Genomic DNA, 5,000 nt, shown 5'->3' with positions numbered 1-5,000 from the left:
AGCAACCAGTCGCCGGACAAAAATCGCCGGAAGGCATGCACGCCCTGTATTTCGTTCGAGGGACGTTGGCCGGGGTGCACGCAATGGGAGGCCCATCGCGCACACCTACTCCCCCCGTGGGGGGGGGGAGAGGGGGTGCCGGACCACCACCCCCTAAAGAGCATTAGAGATTTTACAGATATGCTACCAGTAGACGTTAAAATGTCTGAAACGGGGACACTTTTTTCAAACAAGCAAATCCCACACCGAGGGTGCACAGGTGCCGATGGTGGTCGAGGCATGTGCCCGCAACAAGGGCCAACGTGAGCCGATGGTGGTCGAGGCAACCGCCCGCACCAGCTCGAGGCATGTGCCCACACCAAGGCCCGGCATGTATCGATGGTGTTCGACGTAAGGGCCATCTTCTGCTGATGGTGGTCGAGGCAAGAGCCCGCACCAAGGGCCAGCGTGTGCCCATGGTGCTCGAGGCAACCGTCCGCACCAGGGCCCAGCGTGTGCCGATGGTGGTCGAGGCAACCGCCCGCACCAGGGCCCAGCGTGTGCCGATGGTGCTCGAGGCAACCGCCCGCACCAAGGGCCGGCTTGTGCCGATGGTGTTCGAGGCAACCGCCCCTACCAGGGCCCAGCGTGTGCCGATGGTGGTCGAGGCAACCGCCAGCACCAGGGCCCAGCGTGTGCCGATGGTGGTCGAGGCAACCGCCCGCACCAAGGCCGAGCGTGTGCCGATGGTGGTCGAGGCAAGCGCCCGTACCAGGGCCCAGCGTGTGCCGATGGTGGTCGAGGCAAGCGCCCTCACCAAGGCCGAGCGTGTGCCGATGGTGGTCGAGGCAACCGCCCGCACCAGGGCCCAGCGTGTGCCGATGGTGGTCGAGGCAAGCGCCCGCACCAAGGCCGAGCGTGTGCCAATGGTGGTCGAGGCAAGCGCCCGCACCAGGGCCCAGCGTGTGCCGATGGTGGTCGAGGCAAGCGCCCTCACCAAGGCCGAGCGTGTGCCGATGGTGGTCGAGGCAACCGGCCGCACCAAGGGCCGGCGTGTGCCGATGGTGTTCGAGGCAACCGCCCGCACCAGGGCCCAGCGTGTGCCGATGGTGGTCGAGCCAGGAGCCCGCACCAAGGGCCGGCTTGTGCCGATGGTGTTCGGGGCAACCGCCCGCACCAGGGCCCTGCGTGTGCCGATGGTGCTGGGGGCAACCGCCCGCACCAGGGCCCAGCGTGTGCCGATGGTGCTGGGGGTAACCGCCCGGACCAGGGCCCAACGTGTGCCGATGGTGGTCGAGGGAACCGCCCGCACCAGGGCCCAGCGTGTGCCGATGGTGCTGGGGGCAAGCGCCCGCCCCAGGGCCCAGCGTGTGCCGATGGTTATCGGGGCAACCGGCCGCACCAGGGCCCAGGGTCTGCCGATGGTGCTCGAGGCAACCGCCCGCACCAAGGCTCAGCATGTGCCGATTGTGATCGAGGCAACAACCCACACCAAGGCCCAGCTTGTGCCGATGGCGGTCGAGGCAAGTGCCCGTACCGAAGGGCAGCCTATGCCGATGATGGTCGATGCATGTGCCATCACCATGCGCCATCATGTGCCATTGATGGTCGAGGCCTTGGCCGAAGTTCGATTTTGAGCCACGGTGCCCATGCTTGGCTCCAGCATGTGCTGGTGCCGCATTTTTTTCACTCGGGACAGCATCGCCGGAGCATCGCCGGAGCATCGCCGGAGTACCGCCGGAGAACCTGACCGGCGGCATTGGGGTTCCGGCGATTGGGAGGGGGGCCGGGGGGGTGTGCGCACATGATGTGCGATGGGTGCTGGTACTTGGCCTTGTGTTGGCCCCCTATCCCTCATCAAACCTCTGAGAATTCACACCCCCTTAAAGAGCATTTGAGATTTTACAGGTTTGCTACCAGTAGCCGTTAAAGTGTCTGAAATGGGGACACTTTTTTCAAACGGTCACAAAATCTTCTCTACTTCGAGTTTTTAGCTGAATTTTTTTGTGCATGCCAACAAAAATAGAAGGATCATGCCTACAAAATTTGGGGCCAAAAATCCTTATAAAAAAATTTTAAAAAATCCCGAACCGCAAAAAGTTTCGAAAATCATGAAAAATAGAAAACGAGTCATCTTCCAACGAAACTTCACGTGAAGGCTTAGGGGACCATTGTATGAATTTACAAGCCATAAAAATGGCATTGGCACGGCAGAAATTTGAAGATGTGCCTAAACCCACCAGGGCCCAGCGTGTGCCGATGGTGCTCGAGGCAACCGCCCGCACCAGGGCCCAGCGTGTGCCGAAGGTGCTCGAGGCAAGCGCCCGCACCAGGGCCCAGCGTGTGCCGACGGTGGTCGAGGCAACCGCCCGCACCAGGGCCGATAGTGTGCCGATGGTGCTCGAGGCAACCTGTCGCACCAGGGCCCAGCGTGTGCCGATGGTGATCGAGGCAACCTGCCGCACCAGGGCCCAGCGTGTGCCGATGCTGGTCGAGGCAAGCGCCCGCACCAGCGCCCAGCGTGTGCCGATGGTGCTCGAGGCAACCGACCGCACCAGGGCCCAGCGTGTGCCGATGGTGCTCGAGGCAACCTGCCGCACCAGGGCCCAGCGTGTGCCGATGGCGCTCGAGGCAAGCTCCCGCACCAGGGCCCAGCGTGTGCCGATGGTGCTCGAGGCAACCTGCCGCACCAGGGCCCAGCGTGTGCCGATGGTGCTCGAGGCAACCTGCCGCACCAGGGCCCAGCGTGTGCCGATGGTGCTCGAGGCAAGCGCCCGCACCAGGGACCAGCGTGTGCCGATGGTGGTCGAGGCAACCGCCCGCACCAGGGCCCAGCGTGTGCCGATGGTGGTCGAGGCAACCTGCCGCACCAGGGCCCAGCGTGTGCCGATGGTGCTCGAGGCAACCGACCGCACCAGGGCCGAGCGTGTGCCGATGGTGGTCGAGGCAAGCGCCCGCACCAGGGCCCAGCGTGTGCCGATGGTGGTCGAGGCTGCCGATGATGGTCGAGGCAACCTGCCGCACCAGGGCCCAGCGTGTGCCGATGGTGCTCGAGGCAACCGACCGCACCAGGGCCGAGCGTGTGCCGATGGTGCTCGAGGCAAGCGCCCGCACCAGGGCCCAGCGTGTGCCGATGGTGGTCGAGGCAACCTGCCGCACCAGGGCCCAGCGTGTGCCGATGGTGGTCGAGGCAAGCGCCCGCACCAGGGCCCAGCGTGTGCCGATGGTGGTCGAGGCAAGCGCCCGCACCAGGGCCCAGCGTGTGCCGATGGTGGTCGAGGCAACCTGCCGCACCAGGGCCCAGCGTGTGCCGATGGTGGTCGAGGCAAGCGCCCGCACCAGGGCCCAGCGTGTGCCGATGGTGGTCGAGGCAACCGCCCGCACCAGGGCCCAGCGTGTGCCGATGGTGGTCGAGGCAACCTGCCGCACCAGGGCCCAGCGTGTGCCGATGGTGCTCGAGGCAACCGACCGCACCAGGGCGGAGCGTGTGCCGATGGTGGTCGAGGCAACCGCCCGCACCAGGGCCCAGCGTGTGCCGATGGTGGTCGAGGCAACCTGCCGCACCAGGGCCCAGCGTGTGCCGATGGTGGTCGAGGCAACCGACCGCACCAGGGCCGAGCGTGTGCCGATGGTGCTCGAGGCAAGCTGCCGCACCAGGGCCCAGCGTGTGCCGATGGTGGTCGAGGCAACCGCCCGCACCAGGGCCCAGCGTGTGCCGATGGTGATCGAGGCAACCGACCGCACCAGGGCCCAGCGTGTGCCGATGGTGCTCGAGGCAACCTGCCGCACCAGGGCCCAGCGTGTGCCGATGGTGGTCGAGGCAAGCGCCCGCACCAGGGCCCAGCGTGTGCCGATGGTGGTCGAGGCAACCGACCGCACCAGTGCCCAGCGTGTGCCGATGGTGCTCGAGGCAACCTGCCGCACCAGGGCCCAGCGTGTGCCGATGGTGGTCGAGGCAAGCGCCCGCACCAGGGCCGAGCGTGTGCCGATGGTGCTCGAGGCAACCGACCGCACCAGGGTCGAGCGTGTGCCGATGGTGGTCGAGGCAAGCGCCCGCACCAGGGCCCAGCGTGTGCCGATGGTGGTCGAGGCAAGCGCCCGCACCAGTGCCCAGCGTGTGCCGATGGTGGTCGAGGCAAGCGCCCGCACCAGTGCCCAGCGTGTGCCGATGGTGGTCGAGGCAAGCGCCCGCACCAGGGCCCAGCTTTTGCCGATGGTGATCGAGGCAACCGGCCGCTCCAGGGCCCAGCGTGTGCCGATGGTTATCGGGGCAACCGGCCGCACCAGGGCCCAGGGTCTGCCGATGGTGCTCGAGGCAACCGCCCGCACCAAGGCTCAACATGTGCCGCTGGTGATCGAGGCAACAACCCACACCAGGGCCCAGCTTGTGCCGATGGCGGTCGAGGCAAGTGCCCGTACCGAAGGGCAGCCTATGCCGATGATGGTCGATGCATGTGCCATCACCATGCGTCATCATGTGCCATTGATGGTCGAGGCCTTGGCCGAAGTTCGATTTTGAGCCACGGTGCCCATGCTTGGCTCCAGCATGTGCTGGTGCCGCATTTTTTTCACTCGGGACAGCATCGCCGGAGCATCACCGGAGTACCGCCGGAGAACCTGACCGGCGGCATTGGGGTTCCGGCGATTGGGAGGGGGGCCGGGGGGGTGTGCGCACATGACGTGCGATGGGTGCTGGTACTTGGCCCTTGTGTTGGCCCCCTATCCCTCATCAAACCTCTGAGAACTCACACCCCCTTAAAGAGCGTTTGAGATTTTACAGGTTTGCTGCCAGTAGCCGTTGAAGTGTCTGAAACGGGGACACTTTTTTCAAACGGTCGCGAAATCTTCTCCGGTTCGAGTTTTTAGCTGAATTTTTTTGTGCATGCCAACAAAAATAGAAGGATCACGTCCACAAAATTTGGTGCCAAAACTCCTTCTAAAAAAATTCTAAAAAATCACGAACCGCAAAAAGTTTCGAAAATCGTGAAAAATAGAAAACGAGTCATCTTGCAACGAAACTT

This window comes from Durio zibethinus, unplaced genomic scaffold, assembly GCF_047325235.1.
Source record: "Durio zibethinus cultivar Kanyao isolate XHJ-2024 unplaced genomic scaffold, ASM4732523v1 HiC_scaffold_3, whole genome shotgun sequence".
In the NCBI taxonomy this organism is placed as follows: domain Eukaryota; kingdom Viridiplantae; phylum Streptophyta; class Magnoliopsida; order Malvales; family Malvaceae; genus Durio; species Durio zibethinus.
The sequence above is the reverse complement of the archived record's forward strand: the minus strand, read 5'-3'. Positions refer to the sequence as shown.